Genomic DNA, 19586 nt, shown 5'->3' with positions numbered 1-19586 from the left:
TCTTAAATGCATTTTTCCAAAAACTATGATGCAACTGTTTTTTAATGTATTGACTGGAATATAAGACGGTACTTCTTCCACTTTAAAAAATCTAAAACAGACTCCAGAAATGTTACAAGAAAGCCCAAAAATGATCATAATACAGTACTAACCCAAATGTATGTAAAAGACCAGTCGTCTTATATTGTCAAGCATTGTTTCTTAACTGTCAAGCAGCTTGGAAAATTATACTGTTGTTTACTGCAATCACCAGTTGTTGGTTTACTGGCATTAAGCCCGTTTTGAATAAATTCAACATTCATTTTTGTCTTAAAAACATTTTTTTCAAAAAAACTATGACGCAGCAAATGTTTATTAAAATGTAACATTCATTTTTGTCTTAAAAACTATTTTTCCAAAAACTAGTAAAATTTTCAATGTATTGACTGGAATATAAAACGGTACTTTTTCGCCCCAAATGACCACAGAATTGTTATAAGAATGCCAAAAAATTATCATAATACAGTACTGACACAAATAAATGAAAAAGATAAGTCATTTTATATTGTTGAGCATTGTTTCCTAACTGTCAAGCAGCTAGGGAAATTGTTTACAGCAACCATCAGTTTTCGGTTCACTGGTATTAAAAACATGAGAAGAAATTCAACATTTATTTATGTCTTAAAAACTATTTTTCCAAAAAGTATGATGCAACTGTTTTTTAACTGTATTGACTAGTATATAAGACGGTACTTTTCGCTTTCGAAACAAAATCTAAAATATACCACTTAACTGTTACAAGAAAGCCCCAAAATTATCATAATACCATACTAACCCAACATATGAAAAAGGCGAATCGTCTTATATTGTTGAGCATGGTTTCTTAACTGTAAAGCAGCCAGGAAAATGATACTGCTCTTTACTGCAATCATCAGTTGTTGATTCACTGATATTAAACACATTTGAAGAAATTCAACATTAACTTTTGTCTTAAAAGCCTTTTTCCTAAAACTATGATGCAACTGTTTTTTACTGTATTGACTGGAACATAAGACGGTACTTCTCCCACTTTAAAAAAATCGAAAACAGACCTCAGAACTGTTACAAGAAAGCCCAAAAATGATCATAATACAGTAGTAACCCAAATGTATGTAAAAGACAAGTCGTCTTATATTGTCGAGCATCGTTTCTTAACTGTCAAGCAGCTTGGGAAATTATACTGTTGTTTACTGCAATCACCGGTTGTTGGTTTACTGGCATTAAGCCCGTTTCGAATAAATTCAACATTCATTTTTGTCTTAAAAACATTTTTTTTTCCAAAAACTATGACGCAGCAAATGTTTATTAAAATTTAACATTCATTTTTGTCTTAAAAACTTTTTTTTTTTTTTACAAAAGTTAGGACATTTTCACTGTATTGACTGGAATATAAAACTGTACTCCCCCCCCAATAGACCACGGAATTGTTATAAGAATGCCAAAAAATTATCATAATACAGTACTGACCCAAATAAATGAAAATATAAGTCATTTTATATTGTTGAGCATTGTTTCCTAACTGTCAAGCAGCTAGGGAAATTGTTTATAGCAATCCTCAGTTTTCGGTTCACTGGTATTAAAAACATGAGAAGAAATTCAACATTTATTTATGTCTTAAACACTATTTTTCCAAAAAGTATGATGCAACTGTTTTTTAACTGTATTGACTAGTATATAAGACGGTACTTTTCGTCTTTGATACAAAATCTAAAATATACAAGAAAGCCCAAAAATTATCATAATACCATACTAACCCAACATATGAAAAAGACGAGTCGTCTTATATTGTCGAGCATTGTTTCTTAACTGTAAAGCAGCCAAGAAAATGATACTGCTCTTTACTGCAATCATCAGTTGTTGGTTCACTGATATTAAACACATTTGAAGAAATTCAACATTAACCTTTGTCTTAAGAGCATTTTTCCAAAAACTATGATGCGACTGTTTTTTACTGTATTGACTGGAACATAAGACGGTACTTCTCCCACTTTAAAAAAATCTAAAACAGACCTCAGAACTGTTACAAGAAAGCCCAAAAATGATCATAATACAGTAGTAACCCAAATGTATGTAAAAGACAAGTCGTCTTATATTGTCGAGCATTGTTTCTTAACTGTCAAGCAGCTTGGGAAATTATACTGTTATTTATTGCGATCACCAGTTGTTGGTTTACTGGCATTAAGCCCATTTTGAATAAATTCAATATTCATTTTTGTCCCAAAAACTTTTTTTTCAAAAAACTATGACGCAGCAAATGTTTAATAAAATTGAACATTCATTTTTGTCTTAAAAACTATTTTTTCCAAATATATACCAGTTTTTTTTACTGGTATATAAGACGGTACTTTTCCCCTCTGAAAGAAAATCTAAAAAATACCACTTAACTGTTACAAGAAAGCCCAAAAATTATCATAATACCATACTAACCCAACATATGAAAAAGACGAGTCGTCTTATATTGTTGAGCATTGTTTCTTAACTGTAAAGCAGCCAGGAAAATGATACTGCTTTTTACTGCAATCATCAGTTGTTGGTTCACTGATATTAAACACATTTGAAGAAATTCAACATTAACCTTTGTCTTAAAAGCATTTTTCCAAAAACTATGATGCGACTGTTTTTTACTGTATTGACTGGAACATAAGACGGTACTTCTCCCACTTTAAAAAAATCTAAAACAGACCTCAGAACTGTTACAAGAAAGCCCAAAAATTATCATAATACAGTAGTAACCCAAATGTATGTAAAAGACGAGTCGTCTTATATTGTCGAGCATCGTTTCTTAACTGTCAAGCAGCTTGGGAAATTATACTGTTATTTATTGCGATCACCAGTTGTTGGTTTACTGGCATTAAGCCCATTTTGAATAAATTCAATATTCATTTTTGTCCCAAAAACTTTTTTTTTCAAAAAACTATGACGCAGCCAATGTTTAATAAAATTGAACATTCATTTTTGTCTTAAAAACTATTTTTCCAAAAACTAGTAAAATTTTCAATGTATTGACTGGAATATAAGACTGTACTTCTCCCACTTTAAAAAAATCTAAAACAGACCTCAGAACTGTTACAAGAAAGCCCAAAAATGATCATAATACAGTAGTAACCCAAATGTATGTAAAAGACGAGTCGTCTTATATTATCGAGCATCGTTTCTTAACTGTCAAGCAGCTTGGGAAATTATACTGTTATTTATTGTGATCACCAGTTGTTGGTTTACTGGCATTAAGCCCGTTTTGAATAAATTCAATATTCATTTTTGTCCCAAAAACTTTTTTTTCAAAAAACTATGACGCAGCAAATGTTTAATAAAATTGAACATTCATTTTTGTCTTAAAAACTATTTTTTCCAAAAACTAGGACTTTTTCACTGTATTGATTGGGATATAAAACTGTACTCCCCCCCCCCAAAAGACCACTGAATTATTATAAGAATGCCAAAAAATGATCATAATACAGTACTGACCCAAATAAATGTTGTTTTATATTGTCCAGCATCGTTTGTTAACGTTAAAGCAGCTTGGAAAATTATACTGTTGTTTACTGCGATCACCAGTTGTTGGTTTATTGATATTGAAAACATTATAACAAAAAAAAAAAAATCCAAAAAGACAGATCTTATAAATTATGCTTGTCTTATATTCATGTCTGTATAATATTACAATGGCAATCAAGCTTTGTATGTCAACCCTAATAATATTTAGCTTCACTGCATTTTGCTACATGTGCTTGCCATCAAGGTGTAGCTTCCAGCGGGTGGCTTGTGCAGTATGAGGTCAATTAAAAATTCATGCATATTTCAAATATTGTTAATGTTAATGTTTATATATGAATGTCTCTAATCAAAGTATTATTTTACTCAAATGTGGTGTTCCTGAGTTAAGATGGAGCCCAGTTTGTGAATCGATGCAATATTATAAACCATAAGCATATATTTCCAAATAGTTCCACTGTTTGTATTATTATAAAGCGGGTCTGTGCTCTTGCGAGCCATATTTGGCCCACAGGCGGCAGGTCAACCACCTCTGCAGTAGCAGACGACATGTAATGAGTGCATACGGCCTTGTTTTTCAAATCCGCCATCATGCTGTCTTTAAATGAAGGTCAAAGCTCCTCTTGTCCTTTAATATTTGCGATTATTTTACACGGCCGAGCGAGGTGCAAAACAAGACGACCGGCGGCTGTCGTTGTCATGGTGCTGGGACTGGACAAACACTATAAACAATGTAAACCAGCGCTCTTGTCCTCTGTATGGCGACGGCATCCAACTTTACACAGACGTTGAAGGGCTCTCTGCCTCTCTCTGTGCACTACATTTACAGTGCGGTCATGCGCGCGTTGTTAACACACACATTTACGGCCTCCTTCTGAAAATAGAGACAAACGGCACACATTTTTGGTTTAATCCCCGCATTTAAGACAATATTGCTTCTAAATAGAGGCTGCAAATGAGTAATATTGTTGGGTATTTTGACGGCATGCAACATGACGCCATTACCTAAATGGCAAACATAAAATATTGTATATGTCTAATGCATTTGCAAAATACTGCATTTTCCGTTTAGCGTTTTAAAGCGGACGACTGGGAAAATGGCAAGCTGCGGCGACGGTAGAAGACCACTACCACGACCACCACAGGGCTGCTATTGCCTTTAACTGGGTCACCCTGGGGTGCCCCTGTCAATTAAAGGATCTTTGACTCACATTTTTGCATTTGGTCTTTAAAAACAGCAGCACACTCCTGTCATATCTTTGAATGTCATCTAAAGGATATTTGACAAGCATTTTTATCGTCGATCCTTAAAAATGGCACAGTCCTGTTATATAGAGGATATTTAACAAGCATTTTTTGCAGTAGATCCAAAAAACTGCAAAGCTCTCCTATCATAATAAAGGATCTTTGACTAATGTTTGTTTAGACCAGTGGTTCTCAAACCTTTTTCACCAAGTACCACCCCAGAAAAAACTTGTCTCGCCAAGAAACACCATAATGACCCACATTAAAATACAGTAGCATAGTAGGCCTAAGTAATCACTAAATACAAGGCAGCAATTGTATTTAACGGGGATATTAAATCATTTCTTTAAATATCCATCCATCCAATTTCTACCGCTTGTCCCTTTTGGGGTCGCGGGGGGTGCTGGAGCCTATCTCAGCTGCATTCGGGCGGAAGGCGGGGTACACCCTGGACAAGTCGCCACCTCATCACAGGGCCAACACAGATAGACAGACAACATTCACACTTATATTCACACACTAGGGCCAATTTATTAGGAATATAAAACACTGTACTTTAATCAAGTGAATCTTAGCGTACCACTAGATGGAGCCCGCGTACCACTAGAGCTACACCAACCAGTTTAAGAATCACGCATTTAGAGGATCTTTCACAAGCATTTTTGCAGTAGATCGTTAAAAACAGCACAACAGTCCTGTCGTGTAGAGGATATTTAACATTTTTTATTTTTATTTTTTTACAATAGCTCCTTAAGAACAGCAGAGAGCTCCTGTAATAATAAATGATCTCTGACTGTCATTTAGAGGATATTTTACAAGCATTTTTGCAATGTATTCTTAAAAACAGCACAGCAGTTGTGTCATATAGAGGATCTTTATAACAAGCACATTTTTCAGTCGATCCCAAAAACTGCACAGCTTTCCTATCATAATAAGGGATCTTTGACTGCTTTTAGAGGATCTTTCACAAGCCTTTTTGCAGTTGATCCCTGTCACATAAAGGATCTTTAATGGGACATTTTTGTAATCGATTAATAAAAACAGCAGAGAGGTCCTCTTATGATAAAGGATCTTTGATTGTCATTTAGAGGATCTTTGAATGACATTTTTGCAGTTCATCCTTAAACGTAGCACAGCAGTCCTGTCATAGAGGATCTTTAACAAACACATTTTGCAGTCGATCCATAAAAAAAGCAAAGATCTCCTATCATTACAATGTATCTTTGACTTTCATTTAGAGGCTCTTTAACTAGCGCTTTTGCTGTAAGGCCCCAAAATCAGCAGGGCAGTCTTGTCATATAGAGGGTCTTTAACAAGTATTTTTTATAGAAGCTCCTTAAAAAAAGCAGATAGCTCCTATCATAAAAAGGGATCTTTGACTGTCATGTAGAGGATCTTTTACAAACATGTTATGCATTAGATTCTTAAAAACAACACAGCAGTCCTGTCATATAGAGGATCTTTAACAAACACATTTTGCAGTCGATCCATAAAAACAGCAAAGATCTCCTATCATTACAATGTATCTTTGACTTTCATTTAGAGGCTCTTTAACTAGCGCTTTTGCTGTAAGGCCCCGAAATCAGCAGGGCAGTCTTGTCATATAGAGGGTCTTTAACAAGTATTTTTTATAGAAGCTCCGTAAAAACAGCAGATAGCTCCTATCATAAAAAGGGATCTTTGACTGTCATGTAGAGGATCTTTTACAAGCATGTTATGCATTAGATTCTAAAAAACAACACAGCAGTCCTGTAATATAGAAGATCTTTAACAAACACATTTTGCAGTCGATCCATAAAAACAGCAAAGATCTCCTATCATTACAATGTATCTTTGACTTTCATTTAGAGGCTCTTTAACTAGCGCTTTTGCTGTAAGGCCCCAAAATCAGCAGGGCAGTCTTGTCATATAGGGGGTCTTTAACAAGTATTTTGTTATAGAAGCTCCGTAAAAACAGCAGATAGCTCCTATCATAAAAAAAGATCTTTGACTCTCATGTAGAGGATCTTTTACAAGCATGTTATGCATTAGATTCTTAAAAACAACACAGCAGTCCTGTCACATAGAGGATCTTTAACAAACACATATTGCAGTCGATCCATAAAAACAGCAAAGATCTCCTATCATTACAATGTACTGTATCTTTGACTTTCATTTAGAGGCTCTTTAACTAGCGCTTTTGCTATAAGGCCCCAAAATCAGCAGGGCAGTCTTGTCATATAGAGGGTCTTTAACAAGTATTTTTTATAGAAGCTCCTTAAAAACAGCAGATAGCTCCTATCATAAAAAGGGATCTTTGACTGTCATGTAGAGGATCTTTTACAAGCATGTTATGCATTAGATTCTTAAAAACAACACAGCAGTCCTGTCATATAGAGGATCTTTAACAAACACATTTTGCAGTCGATCCATAAAAACAGCAAAGATCTCCTATCATTACAAGGTATCTTTGACTTTCATTTAGAGGCTCTTTAACTAGCGCTTTTGCTATAAGGCCCCAAAATCAGCAGGGCAGTCTTGTCATATAGAGGGTCTTTAACAAGTATTTTTTATAGAAGCTCCGTAAAAACAGCAGATAGCTCCTATCATAAAAAGGGATCTTTGACTGTCATGTAGAGGATCTTTTACAAGCATGTTATGCATTAGATTCTTAAAAACAACACAGCAGTCCTGTCATATAGAGGATCTTTAACAAACACATTTTGCAGTCAATCCATAAAAACAGCAAAGATCTCCTATCATTACAATGTATCTTTGACTTTCATTTAGAGGCTCTTTAACTAGCGCTTTTGCTGTAAGGCCCCAAAATCAGCAGGGCAGTCTTGTCATATAGAGGGTCTTTAACAAGTATTTTTTATAGAAGCTCCGTAAAAACAGCAGATAGCTCCTATCATAAAAAGGGATCTTTGACTGTCATGTAGAGGATCTTTTACAAGCATGTTATGCATTAGATTCTTAAAAACAACACAGCAGTCCTGTCATATAGAAGATCTTTAACAGACACATTTTGCAGTCGATCCATAAAAACAGCAAAGATCTCCTATCATTACAATAAATCTTTGACTTTCATTTAGAGGCTCTTTAACTAGCACTTTTGCTGTAAGGACCAAAAATCAGCAGGGCAGTCTTGTCATATAGAGGGTCTTTAACAAGTATTTCTTATAGAAGCTCCTTAAAAACAGCAGATAGCTCCTATCATAAAAAGGGATCTTTGACTGTCATGTAGAGGATCTTTTACAAGCATGTTATGCGTTAGATTCTTAAAAACAACACAGCAGTCCTGTCATATAGAGGATCTTTAACAAACACATTTTGCAGTCGATCCATAAAAACAGCAAAGATCTCCTATCATTACAATGTATCTTTGACTTTCATTTAGAGGCTCTTTAACTAGCGCTTTTGCTGTAAGGCCCCAAAATCAGCAGGCCAGTCTTGTCATATAGAGGGTCTTTAACAAGTATTTTGTTATAGAAGCTCCGTAAAAACAGCAGATAGCTCCTATCATAAAAAAAGATCTTTGACTCTCATGTAGAGGATCTTTTACAAGCATGTTATGCATTAGATTCTTAAAAACAACACAGCAGTCCTGTTATATAGAGGATCTTTAACAAACACATTTTGCAGTCGATCCATAAAAAAAGCAAAGATCTCCTATCATTACAATGTATCTTTGACTTTCATTTAGAGGCTCTTTAACTAGAGCTTATGCTGTAAGGCCCCAAAATCAGCAGGGCAGTCTTGTCATATAGAGGGTCTTTAACAAGTATTTTTTTAAAGAAGCTCCTTAAAAACAGCAGATAGCTCCTATCATAAAAAGGGATCTTTGACTGTCATGTAGAGGATCTTTTACAAGCAGGTTATGCATTAGATTCTTAAAAACAACACAGCAGTCCTGTCATATAGAGGATCTTTAACAAACACATTTTGCAGTCGATCCATAAAAAAAGCAAAGATCTCCTATCATTACAATGTATCTTTGACTTTCATTTAGAGGCTCTTTAACTAGCGCTTTTGCTGTAAGGCCCCAAAATCAGCAGGGCAGTCTTGTCATATAGAGGGTCTTTAACAAGTATTTTTTATAGAAGCTCCTTAAAAAAAGCAGATAGCTCCTATCATAAAAAGGGATCTTTGACTGTCATGTAGAGGATCTTTTACAAGCATGTTATGCATTAGATTCTTAAAAACAACACAGCAGTCCTGTCATATAGAGGATCTTTAACAAACACATTTTGCAGTCGATCCATAAAAACAGCAAAAATCTCCTATCATTACAATGTATCTTTGACTTTCATTTAGAGGCTCTTTAACTAGCGCTTTTGCTGTAAGGCCCCAAAATCAGCAGGGCAGTCTTGTCATATAGAGGGTCTTTAACAAGTATTTTTTATAGAAGCTCCGTAAAAACAGCAGATAGCTCCTATCATAAAAAGGGATCTTTGACTGTCATGTAGAGGATCTTTTACAAGCATGTTATGCATTAGATTCTAAAAAACAACACAGCAGTCCTGTAATATAGAAGATCTTTAACAAACACATTTTGCAGTCGATCCATAAAAACAGCAAAGATCTCCTATCATTACAATGTATCTTTGACTTTCATTTAGAGGCTCTTTAACTAGCGCTTTTGCTGTAAGGCCCCAAAATCAGCAGGGCAGTCTTGTCATATAGGGGGTCTTTAACAAGTATTTTGTTATAGAAGCTCCGTAAAAACAGCAGATAGCTCCTATCATAAAAAAAGATCTTTGACTCTCATGTAGAGGATCTTTTACAAGCATGTTATGCATTAGATTCTTAAAAACAACACAGCAGTCCTGTTATATAGAGGATCTTTAACAAACACATTTTGCAGTCGATCCATAAAAAAAGCAAAGATCTCCTATCATTACAATGTATCCTTGACTTTCATTTAGAGGCTCTTTAACTAGCGCTTTTGCTGTAAGGCCCCAAAATCAGCAGGGCAGTCTTGTCATATAGAGGGTCTTTAACAAGTATTTTGTTATAGAAGCTCCGTAAAAACAGCAGATAGCTCCTATCATAAAAAAAGATCTTTGACTCTCATGTAGAGGATCTTTTACAAGCATGTTATGCATTAGATTCTTAAAAACAACACAGCAGTCCTGTTATATAGAGGATCTTTAACAAACACATTTTGCAGTCGATCCATAAAAAAAGCAAAGATCTCCTATCATTACAAGGTATCTTTGACTTTCATTTAGAGGCTCTTTAACTAGAGCTTATGCTGTAAGGCCCCAAAATCAGCAGGGCAGTCTTGTCATATAGAGGGTCTTTAACAAGTATTTTTTTAAAGAAGCTCCTTAAAAACAGCAGATAGCTCCTATCATAAAAAGGGATCTTTGACTGTCATGTAGAGGATCTTTTACAAGCAGGTTATGCATTAGATTCTTAAAAACAACACAGCAGTCCTGTCATATAGAGGATCTTTAACAAACACATTTTGCAGTCGATCCATAAAAACAGCAAAGATCTCCTATCATTACAATGTATCTTTGACTTTCATTTAGAGGCTCTTTAACTAGCGCTTTTGCTATAAGGCCCCAAAATCAGCAGGGCAGTCTTGTCATATAGAGGGTCTTTAACAAGTATTTTTTTATAGAAGCTCCGTAAAAACAGCAGATAGCTCCTATCATAAAAAGGGATCTTTGACTGTCATGTACAGGATCTTTTACAAGCATGTTATGCATTAGATTCTTAAAAACAACACAGCAGTCCTGTCATATAGAGGATCTTTAACAAACACATTTTGCAGTCAATCCATAAAAACAGCAAAGATCTCCTATCATTACAATGTATCTTTGACTTTCATTTAGAGGCTCTTTAACTAGCGCTTTTGCTGTAAGGCCCCAAAATCTGCAGGGAAGTCTTGTCATATAGAGGGTCTTTAACAAGTATTTTTTTATAGAAGCTCCTTAAAAACAGCAGATAGCTCCTATCATGAAAAGGGATCTTTGACTGTCATGTCGAGGATCTTTTACAAGCATTTTATGCATTAGATTCTTAAAAATAACACAGCAGTCCTGTCATATAGAGGATCTTTAACAAACACATTTTGCAGTCGATCCATAAAAACAGCAAAGATCTCCTATCATTACAATGTATCTTTGACTTTCATTTAGAGGCTCTTTAACTTGCGCTTTTGCTGTAAGGCCCCAAAATCAGCAGGGCAGTCTTGTCATATAGAGGATCTTTAACAAGCAATTTCTGCAGTAAATCCATAAAAACAGCACAGAGCTCCTATCATAGTTAAGGATCTCTTTCTGTCTTTTAGAGGATCTTTAACAAGCATTTTTGCAACACAATCTTAAAAACAGCACTGCAATTATGTAATATAGAGGATCTTTAACTATCTAGAGGATATTTTACAAACATTTTGCAGTAGATCCTTAAAAACAGCACAGCGGTCCTGTCAGATAACGAGTCTTCGGCAAGCAATTTTTGCATTAGATCCATAAAAAAGCAGCGCGCTCCTATCATAATAAAGTATATTTCACTGTCATTTAGAGGAAGGATCTTTGACTCGCCTTTTTGCAGAAGGCCCTTTACACAACAGGGCACTATTGTCATATAGAGGATCTTTTACATTTATGTTTGCAGTAAATCCATACAAACAGCACAGCAGTCCCATATTAAGGATCTTTAAAGGGTATTTTTTTCAGTAGATTAAATAAAAAAAACTGCAGAGAGCTGCCATTGTAATAAATGATCTTTGACTGTCATTTAGAGGATATTTAAAAAGTGTTTTTGCAGTAGGTAATTAAAAACAGCTGAGAACTTCTGTCATTCAGAGCAGGGATTCTCAAACTTTGGTAAGTGTACCATAAGTGGTACTCAGGCCCCACCTAGTAGGGAGCAAAATATAAAATAGACTTGTTAAATACAACTTATGGCTTGTTTTTGATAAATACTTAGGCCTACTGCGCTACTGTATTTACATGTTGGTCATTGTGGTGGTACTTGGAGAGCCAAGTGTTTTCTGGGGTGGTACTTGGTGAATAAAGTTTCAGAAATCACTGATTTAGAGGATCTTTGATAAGTGTCTTTGCAGTGGCTTCCGCCACATAGTGTTCCCGCCATATAGGAGATCTTTGATTGGTCTTTCTCAGCCATGTAGAATATCTTTAAGTAGTGTTTTTGATATTTGTTCCTAAAACACAGCAGAGCATTCCTGTTAGTAGAAATGATCTTTGCCTAGCATTTTTGCTGTTTGTCTTAAAAAAACAGAAGGGCAGGATCTTTGACTGTGATGTGTAGAGAATCTTTAATGGGTAATGTTTTATTAGATTAAAAAACAGCAGATAAGGATCTTTGACTGTCATTTAGAATATATTTAAAAAGTGTCTTTGCAGTGGATAATTAAAAACAGTAGAGAGTCATTTAGATTAGTGTCTTTGCAGTGGCTCTATAAAAATAGAGAGCGTTCCCACCATATAGAGGATCTTCGAATGGTCTTTCTCAAGGAGTCTAAAAAACAACGGTGCACTCCGGTCACGTACAAGATCTTTGAGTGAGGTTTTTGCCGTTTGTTTCGAAAACCAGCAGAGCATTCCTGTTAGTAGAAATGATCTTTGCCTAGTATTTTTGCTGTTTGTCTTTAAAAAACAGAAGGGCAGGATCTTTGACTGTGATAAAGAGGATCTTTAATGGGTAATGTTTTAGTAGATTAAAAAACAGCAGAGCGGTCCTATCATAGTAAGGATCTTTGACTGTCATTTAGAGGATATTTAAAAAGTGTCTTTGCAGTGGATAATTAAAAACAGTAGAGAGTCATTTAGATTAGTGTCTTTGCAGTGGCTCTATAAAGATAGCAGAACGTTCCCACCATATAGAGGATCTTCGAATGGTCTTTCTCAAGGAGTCTAAAAAACAACGGTGCACTCAGGTCACGTACAAGATCTTTGATTGAGGTTTTTGCCGTTTGTTTCGAAAACCAGCAGAGCATTCCTGTTAGTAGAAATGATCTTTGCCTAGTATTTTTGCTGTTTGTCTTTAAAACACAGAAGGGCAGGATCTTTGACTGTGATAAAGAGGATCTTTAATGGGTAATGTTTTAGTAGATTAAAAAACAGCAGAGCGGTCCTATCATAGCAAAGATCTTTGATTGTCATTTAGAGGATATTTAAAAAGTGTCTTTGCAGTGGATAATTAAAAACAGTAGAGAGTCATTTAGATTAGTGTCTTTGCAGTGGCTCTATAAAGATAGCAGAGCATTCCCACCATATAGAGGATCTTCGAATGGTCTTTCTCAAGGAGTCTAAAAAACAACGGTGCACTCCGGTCACGTACAAGATCTTTGATTGGGGTTTTTGCCGTTTGTTTCGAAAATCGGCGGAGCATTCCTGTTAGTAGAAATGATCTTTGCCTAGTATTTTTGCTGTTTGTCTTTAAAAAACAGAAGGGCAGGATCTTTGACTGTGATAAAGAGGATCTTTAATGGGTAATGTTTTAGTAGATTAAAAAACAGCAGAGCGGTCCTATCATAGTAAGGATCTTTGACTGTCATTTAGAGGATATTTAAAAAGTGTCTTTGCAGTGGATAATTAAAAACAGTAGAGAGTCATTTAGATTAGTGTCTTTGCAGTGGCTCTATAAAGATAGCAGAGCGTTCCCACCATATAGAGGATCTTCGAATGATCTTTCTCAAGGAGTCTAAAAAACAACGGTGCACTCCGGTCACGTACAAGATCTTTGATTGAGGTTTTTGCCGTTTGTTTCGAAAACCAGCAGAGCATTCCTGTTAGTAGAAATGATCTTTGCCTAGTATTTTTGCTGTTTGTCTTTAAAAAACAGAAGGGCAGGATCTTTGACTGTGATAAAGAGGATCTTTAATGGGTAATATTTTAGTAGATTAAAAAACAGCAGGGCGGTCCTATCATAGCAAGGATCTTTGACTGTCATTTAGAGGATATTTAAAAAGTGTCTTTGCAGTGGATAATTAAAAACAGTAGAGAGTCATTTAGATTAGTGTCTTTGCAGTGGCTCTATAAAGATAGCAGAGCGTTCCCACCATATAGAGGATCTTCGAATGATCTTTCTCAAGGAGTCTAAAAAACAACGGTGCACTCCGGTCACGTACAAGATCTTTGAGTGGGGTTTTTGCTGTTTGTTTCGAAAACCAGCAGGGCATTCCTCTTGGTTGAAAGGATCTTTTGACTGGTATCTTTGCCGTTGGTCCTTAAAAAACGGCAGGGCACTACTGCCATACGGAGGATCTTTGACTTGCATTTTTGCTGTAGGTTGTCCAAAACAGCAGCGTGTTCCTGTCATTGAAATGATATTCGACTGCATCTTTGATAAAAATGTGTGATGGAAGAGAAATGCGTCACAGGTGATCACTTGGGACCAAATGAATGAACTCTGCAACGATATACTAATAAATACGCGGCAAATGTTCATCGGAATGTCTATTTTAATGCCAAATAATTGGCTTATTTTGCTTGTACGCAACACACAGAGGGGGTGGGAGGGGTGGAATCTCAATGTCAACATATATGCATCCTCCTTCAGAGCGTTTTATAGCTGCGATTGGTGTCGACGGCGCAAATGACGAGCCGTGATGATGGGAGAAGACCACCACCACCACCTCCACTCTGCCTTTTGCCCTTAAACCGGGTGACCCCGGTAGGTGACTTTAAAGGTGGATAATAGTTTCACATTCCATAAGGGATGACAAGAGTGCAGGAAAGTCCCAGTGTGTTGACGTGTGACTACAGTAGTACTACTGCACTATAATAACATGCTATGACTCAAGGCTGCTGCGTGCTCATAAACAAAACAGGAAAGATCTACATTAGGAGTCAAGTGACGTTATTGACAGGGAAAGCCTCCTCCTCTTTGTGTTATTGTGTTTATTTCACACAGAATATACACGTATGCCACTTAAAGTTATCATTACATTGACACCTAAAAAAAAATAAGTCAGCTTGCTTAACACAGAAGGGAACATGCTAGAACAATTATTAATAAAATCTTGGAAAATCCCTTAAATTGATATCTCTGTTAAAAACATTTAAAGTGATTTAGGTAGCCTTTTTTCCCCCCATAATTTTTTATTATTATTATTATTTATTAATATTTAATACTTTATCTGTATTTGCTTTTGTTTTCTTTCCTTGATGTTGAAAGTGCCTTGACTTTTGTGTGAATTATAAATGTATGTTTGTTGTTCAATAAAATAAAAAAAAGGAAAGAAAAAAAAAAGAAAAAAAAGAAGAGAACATGCTAGTTGTAACCTTCGTAGTACGCACTACTACTACACAGCCACGAGCCACGCCAAATCACTAAAGCGGACCCTTTAACCGCGACATTAACGACTTAATACCTCGAATTAGTGTGTTTTATTTTATTATATGTATATATATTTTTTTGTATCAACTCTGAACACTCAAGTGTCGGCACCGCAGTGCCGCAAGTAGGCTCGACTTGTTTATCTACTCGACGCCAACGCGAAAAAGGTGTCGCAAAAAAGTCGCGCAATAAAGCGGGCTTGGTGTTTAAATGGCGAGCTTAGTTGTCGAGTAGGACATTTTGGGGAAAGTTTTAAAGCTTAGTCGTAGCCTGGTTACCGTGTAAGAAATGAAGTGGAGCGTCACGTTTCCTCTATTTGTAACTTTCTGGCGTAAACTCACCCGAGTAGAGCTTCACCAGGAGAGAAGGGGGGAAAAAAAGATTTATGGTGTTATTCTGCGGATGAGGCAGCTCCCCCTAACATTCCTCGGCTGTCGGCTTGGCACTTTTACTTTTCCTCCAGGGAACATGATCTTTCTCTACCCCCGGCAGCAGCAGCAGCAGCAGCGGCAGCAGCGGCGGCACAACACCGACAAGGATACGTAAAAGTATCGCTCGCCTTTTTCCACTACACTCACAAAATGGTGAATGAACCACTAACAGCTGGACGCGGCGGCCAATGGGAGCTCGCTGACAGGTACAGTAGCCAATCAGAATGGGTGTTCGGGGATAAGGGGGCGTGGCGAGCTGTCAAGGTTCGCATGAGTGACAGGGGGTGCTGACCAATGGCGGTGGTTGTTGCTGAGTTTGCCCAGTGTTGCGTCCTAAAGGTTACAGTAGCCAATGGGAGCTCTGGGAACCATAGGAACAGCACGAGGGGATTGCTAAGAGGCGGGACTTAAGAGCCAATAGAAAGGCACAAATGTTTCCCCTGGATGACAAATAAGTTACACTATTCGGTGCCAAACTATCTAAATATTCAAGCTATTATTTTCATTATTTTCAAAGTCTTAGAAAGCAAGGTGACGTGCAAAAAAAGCTACGCGTCGTCCGAAACAGGAAGTGACCGCGAAACTTCTTCCTCTCTCTCAGCAACAAGAGCGATGCTTTTTACCTCCTCTCCGGCCAATCAGAGCGCACTGCCTCTCTCTCTCCTTCCTCCTCGCTCGCTCCTGTTCAAAGCGAACGGAGAGGGCTCGGGGAGCCGGGTGACGTCACCGCGCCCGCGCCGGATTGGACGGGGCGAGCGACGTCCCCGGGCCAATGGCGAGGGGTGCGGGTGACGTCACCGCGAGTGTTGCCACCAGCTGGTCGTAAGGGGCGGGGCCTGGCGTAAACTCAGCCGACCTCGGGTTTGTAAATTGGGAGGCGTGCGCGAGAGTGATACCTGTGCGCATTTTGACACTTTGTCATTTTTTTAGATTTTTATTAACGCAAAAAACCAACAAGAATACGACTCACCAAAAGACGAGAGACAGCCTAAAACCGATATTACGTAATCATTGCTTGTTTTGTGTATTGGCGTAATCAGATTAGGACGGACAGCAGCGCCCTCTGTCGGTAGAATTTGGGAGGGGTAAACGTCCATCCATCCCTCTATTTTTCTACCGTTTGTCCCTTGTGCCAATCTAAAAAAAAAAGTAGTGCGACAGAGAAGATAATATGTATTTATTATAAATAAAATACAATTTCAATGTATTAATTGTGTTTATTTAATGTCAGTGTCTGTCAAGGAAATTGGTTGAGGTTTTAATCTCGGTGTTAGGCTGACATCTAGTGGACATTATGTGGTACTGCAAAAGTAGTGGTCAATTCTATTTACCTCCTTTATTTGAATGTACAGACTTTAAAAACAAATAATCTGAAAAGATTATGTACTGCAATTATATTTGCCTCATTTATTTATTTTGGTTAAAGTTGTTAAGGTATTAGTAATAAACAAAAAAGTCGAAAGAAAAATGTTTATTATAAATGTAAATTATTGGTAATGTGTAAATGATTATATGTAATAGTATGAATGTAACTATTATTCCGTAAAATAAGATAAAATACAAATACACATAATATATGTTATTTAAAAATTGATAAATCGGACATTTAATCCAAAACATGTATATGTATTTTATTTAAAAATAATGCCAAAAAAATAAACATTTTAATTATATCTCCTGCACCCTACTAATATTTAGCCTATACTATTGTAACCTATCTAAATTGTTCCTTACTTTTTTAAAATAATTAACATGTATTTTAAATTGATTCATTTTAAATCATTACTGTCCTTATAAAATTAAATATAATTAATCAATTTGCAGTTTACATATGAATTAATAATATAGTAATATATATATATATATATATACCCATGTCTACTATCATTGTTCTTCTGTGATTGGATGGGACAAGTCACATGGTCCTATTACGTCATAGAAAAAGCTTTCACTATAAGTGATAGTACATAGAAGTGATCATAAATGATATTTTAATAACAACACACAGAGTCTACTTCTAATTGGACGATTTATTCAAACATGCGAGAATAAACATGTCAATTCCTTATTTAATGAATATATGATATTTTATTATTATATATTCTATATTTAATTATTAGCACAACCCCCATGATGTGTCCAAGCTCGTTAGCATGTCTCCGTTTCCCTGAACCTTCACCCCCCGCACTCCCACTGTGGGACACTGACCTTTCACCTTCACCCTTAACCCCCCCGTACTGCGTCACCGCGGGGGCCTGTCAGTCAAACACAAGAGAGGCCCTGGACCCCCGCCCTCAAAGATTTACAACACAAGTTAGCTTCCTTTTACGCTTGCATGACACTCAGCAATGTTCCAATGTCACCAAACCTCTCTCCATTTTAGAAAGGCAATCAAAGATCCTTTACGTGACAGGAGTCTATCATGCTCTCTTGGTGTATAGAGGATCTCTGATAGGGCCTTCAAAACAGTAGATCTTGTCATTGAGAGGATCTTTGGCCAGTCTTTATGCAGTAGAAGTTCTCAAAACAGCAAGGCGCTCCTGTCATATAGAGGATCTTTGACTAGCATTTCTTTATGGTAGAGCTTTACAAACAGCTGTGCACTCCTGTTGTATAGAGGATCTTCAACAAGCATTTCTTGTGGTAGAGCATTACAAATAGCTGTGTACTCCTGACGTATAGAGGATCTTTGACTAGCATTTCTTGTGGTAGAGCATTACAAATAGCTGCGTACTCCTGACGTATAGAGGATCTTTGACTAGCATTTCTTGTGGTAGAGCATTACAAATAGCTGTGTACTCCTGACGTATAGAGGATCTTTGACTAGCATTTCTTGTGGTAGAGCATTACAGAAAGCTGTGCATTCCTGTTGTAGAGAGGATCTTTGACTATCATTATTTATGGTAGAACATTACAAACAGCTGTGCACTGCTGTTGTATAGAGGATCTTTGACTAGCATTTCCTGTGGCATTACAAACAGATGTGCACTCCTGTCGTATAAAGGATCTTTGACTAGCATTTATTGTGGTAGAGCAATACCGAAAGCTGTGCATTCCTGTTGTAGAGAGGATCTTTGACTATCATTATTTATGGTAGAACATTACAAACAGCTGTGCACTCCTGTTGTATAGAGGATCTTTGACTAGCATTTCCTGTGATGAAGCATTACAAAAAGCTGTGCACTCTTGTCGTATAGTGGATCTTTTGGTAGGATTTTTTATGGTAGATCATTACAAACAGCTGTGCACTCCTGTCATATAGAGGATCTTTGACTAGCATTTCCCGTGATAGAGCATTGCAAACAGATAAGCACTCCTGTCATTTAGAGGATCTTTGAATAGCATTTTTTTGTGTTAGAGTATTACAGAAAGCTGTGCATTCCTGTTGTATAGAGGATCTTTGACTAGCATTTCTTGTGGTAGAGCATTAAAAAAAGCTGTCCACTCCTGTCGTATAGAGGATCTTTGACTATCATTTTTTTATGGTAGAGCATTACAAACAGCTGTGCACTGCTGTTAAATAGAGGATCTTTGACTAGCATTTCCTGTGATAGAGCATTACAAGCAGCTGTGCACTCCTGTTGTATAGAGGAGCTTTGACTAGTATTTCTTGTGGTAGAGCATTACAAAAAGCTGTGCACTCCTGTCCTGTAGAGGATCTTTGACTAGCGTTTCCTGTAATAGAGCATTATAAACAGCTGTGCACTCCTGTTGTATAGAGGATCTTTGACTAGCATTTCCTGTGATAGCGCATTACAAACAGATGTGCACTCCTGTCGTATAGAGGATCTTTGACTAGCATTTCTTGTGGTAGAGCATTACAAAAAGCTGTGCACTCCTGTTGTATAGAGGATCTTTGACTATCATTTCCTGTAATAGAGCATTACAAACAGCAGTGCACTCCTGTCATGTAGAGGATCTTTGACTAACATTTCTTATGGTAGAGCATTACAAACAGCTGTGCACTCCTGTCCTATAGAGGATCTTTGACTAGCATTTCCTGTGATAGCGCATTACAAACAGATGTGCACTCCTGTCGTATAGAGGATCTTTGACTAGCATTTATTGTGGTAGAGCATTACAAAAAGCTGTGCACTCCTG

At 36.8% G+C, this 19586-nt stretch overlaps 1 protein-coding gene across 2 annotated transcripts in view; it reads right to left on the bottom strand.

Moving 5' to 3' along the window:
- cicb (capicua transcriptional repressor b) overlaps positions 1 to 15597 on the bottom strand; it is a 98453-nt gene extending 82856 nt beyond the window's left edge. Inside the window, exon 1 of one of the 2 annotated variants that reach the window (XM_062063892.1) lies at positions 15396 to 15597. The gene's annotated coding sequence lies outside the window, so the exon portion shown is untranslated. The remainder of the gene's footprint in view (positions 1 to 15395) is intronic. The other variant, XM_062063891.1, reaches the window with a different exon arrangement.
- Positions 15598 to 19586: the final 3989 nt, after the last annotated feature.

The sequence above is a fragment of the Entelurus aequoreus genome, linkage group LG11 (assembly GCF_033978785.1).
Source record: "Entelurus aequoreus isolate RoL-2023_Sb linkage group LG11, RoL_Eaeq_v1.1, whole genome shotgun sequence".
In the NCBI taxonomy this organism is placed as follows: domain Eukaryota; kingdom Metazoa; phylum Chordata; class Actinopteri; order Syngnathiformes; family Syngnathidae; genus Entelurus; species Entelurus aequoreus.
The sequence above is the reverse complement of the archived record's forward strand: the minus strand, read 5'-3'. Positions and strand labels throughout refer to the sequence as shown.